The sequence below is a fragment of the Poecile atricapillus genome, chromosome 2, assembly GCF_030490865.1.
Source record: "Poecile atricapillus isolate bPoeAtr1 chromosome 2, bPoeAtr1.hap1, whole genome shotgun sequence".
NCBI lineage: Eukaryota > Metazoa > Chordata > Aves > Passeriformes > Paridae > Poecile > Poecile atricapillus.
In genome coordinates, this window is record NC_081250.1 from 112381001 (window position 1) to 112392390 (window position 11390).

An 11390-nucleotide genomic window follows, 5' to 3' on the forward strand; every position below is an offset into this window, starting at 1 on the left:
ATATAAAGTCAAACAGGTCCAACATTTTTCTACTTTATAGGTAGCCTCCAGATCTCTCCATCTCCCATTCTCATTAAAGAATACCCCTGAAATTTGTGCTGTTTTGCTGCCTTCTAATATGAGGAAATGGTGCAGTGGATTAGGCATGGATTTGCCTCCAGGCGAGTTGGGTAGTATTCCCAGCTCTGCCATTTGCTGGCTAATATCCTGCTTAACTGTGGCAATGTGGCTAGTGGGCCAGCATTTCTCACTGAAATCAGTAGTGGATTCTTACTGAGTTCAGTGGCACTCTAGCACTCTGAGATTTTTGAGAGGAAAAAAACTCTAATTGTTGCTTTTAATATTTTTTCCTTGGTTGTCTTTCATTAGTTTTACTTCACATGAGCATGATTCAGATTTATTCTTAGCCTGCTCCTTTACCAGTATGAAACATAACCTCTCATACACAGGCTTATCAGGATTTTATAACCACCAGTTCTGCTCAATCCTTTTCTAATGTTTCATAAATATTTTTCCCTTAAATTTCTACAGTCTAATGCAAACATAATTCCTTACTCCCATGTAATGGAATACAAATGGAAGGGACAAGACAGTATTATTAAAAAATGTTCAACTTATGAAATAACAAGTATTAGTTGACGTGCCCCAGAGAGACGTGACTGACCAGCTGCTCTGGGTGAAACAAATAAATAGAAAAATCCTTTATTAATGATGTATTCTGCAGTAGATTCTATCTGGGGAATTCTGTAGAAACGGACTCTTTCTCATCTCCTTCCTATAAAGGAACTAAGGAGAAGACTGAGTTCCTGGAGGTTTGGTAGGCACATAAACAGTGTACAAATACATATGGAACAGTCACATTGAGGCAGGATTTCAGCTTTGGTAACCACTACATTTTGAATTTTCTTTGGCTTCCTTCAGTCAGCTCAAGACTGTGGGTGAGACTTTCCAAATATAGACAACCAAAATTCTGACCAAAAAATACACACATTCTCAGGAGCAGATTAAAGCAGGATTCATGGATTTGGGCCTTGGGCTTGGAGGGGGCCAGTATAACCACAGTGTTTGAATTGAAGTATCTGTCAGCTTGGGCTCTGGTGTTAGGGCTGTGGAGGTGGGAGGTAGAGCTGACAGGCTACAGAGGCGGTTGAGTCATGGGAATTTTTACTGTAGTTTGGATGGATTTGGTTATTTTATTGCATTGCTCTAGCTTGCTTGAGGCATGCTGGTTGGCCTGATGCCAGGTCTTCTTTAGTCCTACTCTGCCCCACCAGTGGGTCACTTTGTCCCACAAATTGTATACTCACAGAGCCTGCACTTACTCTGTTTCTGATGTGAGATGGAAGACAGGCAAGCCACAGTAACAGGAAATTTTGTGTACTAATGTAAGCTTGTTGAATAACTTAGGTTGTGACAATGGTGTTGAGACCCTCTCCTTCAGCTCTTCCTTTTCCAGGCCAAATGAACCCAGCTTGCTCAACTGTCCTCTCAAGTCACGTACTCCAGCCCTTGGTCCACCTTGGTGGCCCTCAGCTTTACTTACTCCAGTTTGTCAGTGTCTCAAAATTGGATGCAGTACTCCAGATGTGGTCTCACAAGTGCTGAATAGAGGGGAATAATCACTTCCTTGACTTGCTGGTTATTTTCTTAATAAAACAGCTCAGTATGAGGTTGGCTTTTAAGGCTGCAAAGACGCACTGCTGATTCATGTTCAGTTTTTCCTCCAGGAGCCCTGGGTCCTTTTTTTGCAAAGCTGCTTTCCAGTCAGTTGGTCTCTAGACTATCCCAGATGCAGGACTTAGTATTTGAACATCATGAAATCATGTATATACCTTTAGGTACAGATGCTCATTTTGCACACACAATGCATTATTGCAAATATAATTATCTGTTTGTACATGTATCCATCAGGTTTATAGGTTTATAGACATATTTTGCCATTTTTTTTTTTTTGTTGACAGCTTTGTGGTTTCCAGAGAGCCATAAACCAGTACAATTCCTAAACTTCATATATATGCAGGGAGATTTCTTAGAACACTTGTAATGATAAACCTCTCTCTTAGGTAGGGCTCTGTTTTGTTTGCCACGTGCTTTCTCTCCTTGACTTTTCCCATTCTTAGATAAAGGCAGTGAGGACCACATGAGGTATATTGGTATAATCAGTAACACAGACTTGTCTGGACCTCAGGAGATAAGTCTGTACTGTATCAGCAGACAGCCCCTAAGAATGCTTTTCAAAGAATAAAAGTTTCCTCTATCTTTCAAAGGGAGCTTCCCTCTGTTGTCTTTATTGGAGGTCAGACTGCTGATTGGCCTCCTCCAGAGCTGGAGAAATTCCTCTGAAGACCTCTTAAATTGCATTTCAATTATACATGAGGCTGCCCTTGCAGGACCATTTTATTTCCAAGCCACCCTGTGGCTTCTCAGAGGTGATGTGGTTTTGGAATCCCCATTTCAGGTAAAAAAGAAAGCCCTGTTCTGTCAGCCTCCAACAGACATGCGTCTGAAAAGGCATATCTAATTGATTTACAGAGAATCAACTGCTCTCTGTAGATAATGTTTGCACAGTGTAAATCTCTCACAAATTAGGCATTCCAAGGAATGTGTTCATCAGCAAGGAGTTACAGGGCAACGCTGATCTTTAATGGCCAGTAAATACAAAAGACAAATTATACAGGATAATTTGATGTTACAAAGTTCAAATTTTATTTCACATCTACAATGCAAAATAAGTGTTCTGGTTTTCAGATGTGCTGGTGGATGCGAAGAATTTCAAAATCAGCTGATGTAACAGTATAAATAAGATGTTTTGAGCTTAAATGGCTTTAAAAAAAGGAAGCAGATTCTAGGATAGAAGGAGATGGATTGAAAATACTCCAGGATGATTCAAATGCCAGACCCCAGTCTGGGTTTTGGCCATGTGTAAATTTTGTTTGGTCTTTCCCAGGTCCATAAGAGATGAAGTTGCTGGCATTCTTGTGGGAGACCCTGTATTTCATACTATTTGTCATTCTTTCAGAGATCTGGAGTTTGTCCGCTATTTCCTGCAGAGAAAACCTTGGTAAAAATTGCCCAGAGAATCTCAATATGAGGGGACTGCACTTTGGTAAAAGTCAAATGAGAAGTCTTGTTGCAGTGATTTAATAAAGGCAACAGGTTATATCTCTATTGATTCTGGCTTATTTCCTCTACATAAAAGAAGACTTTTTGCTGCCTTTGATAATAAAACATATACCAGACTCTTATTATTTTTATTGGTAGAAGCCCTTGCAGTGTGTAACTGTTAGTACAAGAATGAAAAGTTCTGGGTAAAAAAATTAAGGGAAAGATATGAGTGGAAGTTAACTTTTCGGAAGTGTAATTTATATATATGAAAACACAAAATGTTTGTTTTTCAGTTTCCTATCACATTTTCCATCTGGTATCTGCAAAGCTTTGAAATTTCACTTCCTCTGTACAGTTTTGCAATATTCCTATTCACAGGAAGTAAGAGGAAGAGCTTTATGAGGGATACATTACAAATAGGCTGTATGTAGGTATTTGGACAAAATAGCTGGGCTCGAATCTGGTCTGGTATAAACTGAGGACCCTTCAATGGAAGTATGAAATTCACCTTGTTTTTGACCTGGTGCTTCATTTTGCAGCACTGGTTATTTTTTTGTACAAATTGCTGTTATTTTTTTCCTGGTGCTTTTCGTCTGTGATCTCAAAGCACCTTATTAAGCAAGAATGAAAGTCTTTACAGTTTTTAGACTTAGTAACTGTAAATACAATCTGTGCCTAAGAAGTGCTTCAAAGGCTAGGAGTTGGTAGCAGACTTCACTGATTTGCTGAGCCAGGCCCCTTTATTCCCAGTTCAAAATACTATCGATACACTGCTTTCCAGTGTAAATGAGTGTTTCATAAACAGACTGAAGAACAGCACAGCTCTCAACAGCTTGTGAAAACAAGAATAAAACAATCAGTTATAGCTTTGTGTCTTGATTGCAAAAAGATTGGTCTTAGGACCCATGAGTATGACAAGAACATAAAGGCTCTGGTGAATTGCACTGTTCTGCTCAGATTTCCCTCAACAGCAACAGGAATGCACGATGCCAGTGAGGAGTGGCTGATTACTTGCATAGTTTTGTAACAGCAGCACTGAGGTAATTACAATTTACATGTTACATAGCAAGGCTGTAGAAACCTACATATAGCCATTCTTTCCTTTTTTTTTTTTTTTTTCCCTCCTATTCATTTTTCCTTTCATCATTGAAGGCAGCTAGAGTCTTCTAGTGTGAAATTCAAGAGGACAGCCAAGCTTCCTCTCCTTTAAACACTCCAAATGATTGGTGAACTCAAAATCTGCTTCAGAATCAACATCCAAGTTTTGCAAATGGTATCTATCTTACTAATTAGCTGATCCAAACCTCCAGATTTCAAACTACAAACATAAATATCCCATGACTTTAATGAATCTCCTGTCCAGCTACAGGATACTTATTCTGTTACTTATTTCTTACAAGCTTCACTTCTTCTTCATATTCTTCTTCATATTATTTTCAGAAAAATAAGTTAATTTCCATAAATGCAGAGTGATTAAACTTATTTATTTTTTTTCCCTGAAAACTTGAAACAGTCCATTCACAAATTTTTCCTCCCTCTTGCTCCTTCTCTTGCCTCCCCTTTCCCAGCCCTCAGGTATAACAAAACTGCTTTGCAAGATGAGCCTTAAAAGTCTATGAACATGAGCTTGTAAATCTGGCTCTTGAACAAGCTCTATTATTTTTAACTGCTTTTGTGTAAGACAGGAGGCTATGTAAAGAACAGGATGTTTTGAACATTGAACTCTGGTGCATTACGTAATACTGCTGCTACAGATTTGATGTAATTTCTCTGCAGGTGTCAAAGGCATCATAAAGAGCATGCTACTGAGATGTTAAACATTTAGTATATATAAGCCCAGTGGAATTACTGATATGCTTTTTTTAATCAGCAGAAATGCCAAGTTTGCACTTCATGCTGTATTCAATAGCAATTACAACAAAGCCTGTTCTTGCAGTCTACTTAGATTTTATTGTATTTTGAAATAACTGTAAACAGGATACTTAACAGATTTTCGTTAATCTCCACATTTTTAGGAGATGCATGAGGTGAACCACTTCTGTCTTCCTGGTGACCTAGGGCTGCTACATTTCCCTTAAGTAGGGAAGGATAATTGTATTTGTATCTACTCTGCACGATTACTCTATAGCCAGTTTCTCAGTTGCTCTTCTTGCCTCAGTCCCTCGGGGAAATTCAATGATACAGAAACTAACCCTTCCAAATAACGCAGGTGTCAGAGGTCTGTGTAAGAGGAAGGCTTGGCAGAATCTCTTGTGGAAATTTACATGACATCTTCCCACACAATGGCTGGACAGTACTGTTCTTCCTTCAGTTGTCAGGTGCATTGGAATGTGTATAGAAGAAAACCCAAAGAAAATAGTAGATCCAAGATTCTAGTGCATGAATAAAATGCAGTTATTGTTGGAAATACAAACCATGATTCATTTTTCAAGCAATTTTTCTTGACTCATTAGTACTTTCTGTCTTGCAAAAGTGCACTTTGCAGTAATTGAGCCATTTAAGAAAGAAGATATCATATTTTAGTAAAATAATCAGTTAATTTTGTACTTTTTAAACTTTTGTCAGGGAAATTTCACTTTCTGACAATCAAACCTGAGTTTAAGAGTCTCCACTTATAATACGTGTGTAAACAAGGGCTTGATTTTACATGGTAAAAACATGGCTCAAACTAATGTGGAAGAACAGTGTTGTAGTGAGTTAGGAGCACAATACTGAGAGGGACTTCTCTGAGGAGGGAATGCATTATTTGTTCTGCTGGTCCTATCTCTCTCACCCATTCAATTTCAACACCCTCTTCATGCTGCACTCATTTTGTGTCCTGGCTTCTAGATACATTCCTCCATGGTCACTTAGCATTGTCTGATATCATCTTACCATCATACACGATTCTTTACAGACAACTATTATCAGCTTTACGCTCACTTATTCACAAATTAGTGCCATTATTGTGGTGGATGAGCTAAGAACTGTGCTGCTCTTCGTGTCCTCTAAGTATCACTTTTCCCCTGGGCCACTCATTCAACACGGGGTGAGAACATTCCTTGCTAAATTCAGCTACTGTCTAATGAGACCTGTCTGTGTTGCCTTTCTTTGTGGAGATTCTGGCTGTTGGAAACACCTGTTCGATCACCCAGTTTGTGTTTCTGCCTGCATGAGGGAAGTCCCAGTTGTACATTTACCAGTGCTTTGGCAAGCCTAAAAAGGGACCATTTTTGAGGTAATTTTGATCCCAATCTTGCCTTCCTGATTTGATACACTTTTTTAGCGCCCATTTCTCCTGACATGAATGACTGTACAAGGCATAAGGTAATGATGAACTGTCTTTGGGGGCTGGCTGGAGCACAGGCTGGACACTGGGATGAGAAGAAAAAGTTGGAAGCAATGTCCTGTTTCTCACAGAAGAGCTCATAATGTGGCACATTTACTTGGTACAAGGACTTGTCCTCAGTAGCAGATGTGTTCTGCTTGCTTGCTTGCTGGGGTCTTGTTGAGCTTCTCTATTTCCCTGTATCTGAGGGAATGATTGCAGTGCCTCCAGTGATGAAAACCCAGAATGAAAGTTATGCATAGGAATAATCATATTTAATTATTTATTCATCCATTATTACATATGTTCTTTGTGGTCAGAATCAAAGCACCTTATACCTTACAGGAGGTAAAGGAAGAGAGAGAAGAGAGCTCAGTATCCCATCCAGTCAATGGAGTGCTAAGGAAAATCAAGTCCCATAGACAACTGTATGCTGTAGTGCCAAGTCTTAAAGCTTTGTTTCAAATCTAGTGATATTTGATATTTTTAAGCCTTCATTCCTTAAATCAAAGGATACTGCGACAAAGGATACTTAACATTCCTTTTAAAAAAGAAACTCATAATTTTACAGCATGTTGGGAGGGTTTGAAAATTAACAAATTAGGAGACAAGAAAGGATGCTGCATATACTCTCTGAAAATCTTATGACTTTTTCTCCTGCAGCCTTGGGATTTTTCAGCTTTGGTTCACAATTTTTGAAAATTTGGAACAGCTGACAATATTTCTGTCCTTTTAAGGTGTTGCTATTTAATGAAGATGGTACTCTGAGGATAGCTTCTCTGGCAAAGGTATGTTTTTAAAATGCATAGCTCATCTTTTAGAGCCTTGGCACAATGGGGCTGTGAACCTTTGCTGAGAATTTCAGGCACAAACACAGGAAAAATAATAAATAAATGAGGCATCTCCCTCTATCCAGAGGTGCTGTATGGAACTGCTGTTAAAGTACACATTTGCAAATAAAAGCAGCCTAAATTTAACTATGACTCAATTACACTAAATCTGACCCATTTTTGTTCTGTGTTTCAATTTAACACTTATTTACATTCTTAGACTTGGCGCTGTCGGAAGAGAAAGGAGGGGGAGCAGGCATTTTCATCCTCAGAATTGCTATAAAAAAATGGTGATTAGGAAAACACAGCTATAGTCAGCCTGAAGCTGGGTAGCTCATTTGAACCCACTATAAAAGAAAAGATCGTTTTCTCATCCTATTAAAACTGAGTTAGCAACGGCTGCGTAGGCGGCAGGAGATCAGAAATGAACGTCCAACTTGGAGTTCGTACAGCTGGGGTTGGGTCCAAAGCAAACTGCCTGATTAGTGAAACAATTTGTTTTTTACAATGACAGCAAATAGGTAAATCTTGTGAGCGTCAGGAAATCCTGGAGGATTTTGAATGGGAGCACTGACTGGCTTGCGAGTTGCAGTTTGATTAGAAGGCATCGCTGCCTCTGGTTTTTGTGCTCATGTTTCAGGGACATAAACAAGAGGGACTCAGTTTTCTAGGGGCATTTATTTTTCTCTCTCTCTCTCTCTTGTTTTTACAATCTATGTGTAATGACTAATTGGCTGTGTTTTCCCAGCTATTTTATGTTTCTCTTTCCCTGGTTACAAGTCGTACTAAAGCAGCATATCCACAGGGACCTATAGACAGCCAGCATTGCCAAATGATACGCAGCATTCCCCTTTCTCTCTAAGTGTAAAACATTTACAAGTAAATTTACAAATGCATTAAGAACATTTCCTCAGTTGACTGTTAGTGTTTATTTCTTCCCCTTCTCCTCCCGGGAGCAGACACCTTCCAGCCCCTCAACTTTCACACACTGCTCTCCCGTTATTTGCCTCCTTCCCTCCCTGTCGCCCCTTTCCCTCCTCTCCCTCCTCCTCCTCCTCCTCCTCCTTCTTTTCCAGTTCAGCGGCGCAAATTTCTGTTTGTGCCAGTGGGGCGGCCTGGCGAGACCGCAATTGCTCTACCCCACAGATTGACGAGCCCTCAGATGCCGATTTACTGTACATGGCAGCCACGCTGGAGCCGCGGCACATCTGGAGTGGAGTAAGCTTACTGAGAAACAGGGGCCAGCTCCAGCCGGAGCCAGCGGAGCCGAGCGCGGCGCTGAAAGGCAGCCCTCCTGCCTCCCCTTCCCTCCTCCCCGGCTACATTTCCTAATGTAAACACAGGCCAGGGGGGAAGGACACAGTAACTCTTTGCTGCGTGTTTGTCATTTCATGTTCTTTATCTGCTTGAGGTCAAACTGGAGCTCTGGAAAAACAGAAGCTTTGCTTTCATTCTAAATAGCTGAAAGCCAGCGCTGCTGAAGGGAGGAAAAAAAAAAAAAAAGAGAGAGAGAGAAAAAAAGAGTTTGCTTTCGTGTTTATTTGTTCCACTTTATGGTAATTTGGGGGATAATTTCATTATCTGCAGCCAAATTGAAAACAAGCTGTTGTCTACACTAATGATACCAGTGTATTATTTTATGTACAGCAGGCGTGGAGCTCTTTAAACTACGAGTGGACTGCATTTCTGCTTACAGCTGTACTACTTTAACTTCTTTTTTTTTATAGTTGCAAAATGAGACTTTCCTTTTATTATCTTGAAACAAAAAAGATTAGCCATGGCTGCTTTGTTTTACAAAATGGTGAATACCTTTCACCGCTCAGTGCCAACCTGCTGTCCCACAAATGCGTTCTGCAAAGGATGTTACTGCAAAGCAAAAAGTGTGCTTGTTCTGGGGCAGATATGCTGATTTTATAGTCCAGTTCACTAGATTGCTGAATTTTAATATCTACATGTAAAGAAGTGGGAGAGATTTTTTTAAGGATTTACTGACTGTCAGCAAGCTGGAAGAGAACTCTGTGATTCTTAACAAGTTTAATATAATTTTTATTCCTTCTTTCTAATAGCAAAATGATGAAGTTTATAGGTTAGTCGTTCAAACAACATTAAATCATAAACAGAATCACAGAATCAAGTAGGCTGGGAAAGACCTTTGAGATCGAGTCCAACCCATGACAATGCAGAAATGCAATTTAAAATGGCTTTTCCCCCTCAGTATTCCTTGCAACTCAATGGATTTTGCAGCCAATAAAGGGGAGAAAACCAACCTCAGAAAAACACTGCTGATAACATACTGACATTGATGTTGATTTAGCTGTCTTTATAGTAAAAGTGATGAGATCAGTGGTTTATCTGGTATGGAGACTAGTGAAAAATCTCGCTCAGCAAACGTATGATTAAACCACTGCAGGTCAGACCTTAAACCATTTTTGTCTATAGGAATAGAAAATCTTTGACAACCACATGGTTTTCCAGGGATGTTGGTTCATTGTCTCTTCTCAGTTCACAGGCCATGCTCAACATTTCGGCCTTCTGGTGGGTAAAATTCCAGGTAAGTAGGTTGTTGCTTCCTTGACTCTCAGTGAAGGCAAAGCTGTCTATCACATAAGAAAACTTGAGCCTGGCAGCAAGTGAAGCTGGACAGCAGTTTTTGTACCATTGTAATGCAAAGTTTCAGCTGTGCATTTTCCACTCCCCCACTGGGCTCTTCCAAATGCTGTTATATGTTCTGGGTAGATATGCCATAATACTTACACAGAAAATAGCAATATAGTTTTCACATTTCTTTATTACTGTTTCAGTTGATTTTAGTAATTCTGTCACAACTGTGTTTTCTCTTACTTTCATGGTGTTTCAGATTCCAGTAGGAAAGGGCCAAAATTCCTCATGAAACATCTTGCCCAGGTCTCAGCCTTCTCACAGAGGAAGCAGTGAACATTACCTCCTTATGGCTGCTTAGGAACCGCTCGAGGTGAAACCCCGAGAGGAGGGGACTCTGCGTGGGAGAGGTGTCGGTCAGCATGGAAAGACTGAATCGCACATCTCCAAAGTCTGTAATGACCTTCCTGTGCCTGAAGTCAAGAGCAGCATCATGGGTCCAGGGAGAAATGCAGGGATGGCACACCATTTTGCATAACCTGGGCGATTACTGGAGATGGATAAAATGGAAATGGTTTCTTTGCAGTGAAATGATTTATTTGGAAAAAACTCCACATGTCTACATGGAAAGGCTGATGGAACCAGTCTCAAAAGCAAAGCTGTTTGGCAAACTTCAAGAAAGATCTTGGCAGTTGGCTGAAATCTAAAGTTTTTCAGGGACAGTTGGATTTTAGCTGAGTTCTTCTGGAAGCCTGGAGGGCTCTGGCTGGCAGACCATTGCTCAACCTTTTGACTGCCAGGGTAGAGGATTGATGGCCTATCATTGCAGGATGGCCCACTAAGTAGTCTACCTTTGAACTAAAGACCTCAGGCCTTCCAGGTTTCAAAACTGAGACAACACTTGTTTTGAAACTTTCTTGATGTGTTTTGGTATTTATTGGAAATATTTTTATGAATTACCAGATCCTGACCCCAAAAAGTGTTCCATTGGAGTTTTTTTTGAGCATCTCTGTTCTAGTCTAAGTTTAATGACCCTGAGGGAGAAAAAATAATAAGTTCCTCCACAAAGGAGAAATAAAACAAAATCCAGTGAATTAGTCTGAAGCAGTATTTCTGTGCCCCTTACTTACTGGTCAAACCTGCCTGTAATCCCACTGGTGTCCTTGGACATCCAGTAGATTGGTTTGGGCTCAGTTACACAGTTCTAATCTTAATTTTAAACATTATATTTTGGTAAGAATTGCTTAAGTGTGTGGTTTTTTTTTTTTCCCCCATTCCATTTAGTGCACATTTGAAGTTGATTCAGCTCCTTGTAATGCCAAAAGTGTCCATGAAGTCTCAAAATGAAATAATCTTGGTAGATGACTATGCATCCTACCGATTATGCTATTGTTATTATATTAATAGCATGTGCTTCAACTGCACAAGCAATGTGCAGGTGCAAAACTCTCATTCAGCAGTACATAACTCTTTCATCTGCCGTTTCTTGCCAGTAGATTTCCTGCCGATATGTTTCTTGTGAAATTTCTGGAGAATAGCTGCTGGAGTTT

At 39.9% G+C, this 11390-nt stretch overlaps 1 long non-coding RNA gene across 1 annotated transcript; it reads left to right on the forward strand.

Annotated features, from left to right (window-relative positions):
• The first annotated feature begins 8030 nt into the window (after positions 1 to 8030).
• Positions 8031 to 10934, forward strand: LOC131576692 (uncharacterized). Its single transcript, XR_009277042.1, has 3 exons — positions 8031 to 8460; positions 9745 to 9793; positions 10100 to 10934. It is a non-coding gene; the product is annotated as an uncharacterized LOC131576692 (long non-coding RNA).
• Positions 10935 to 11390: the final 456 nt, after the last annotated feature.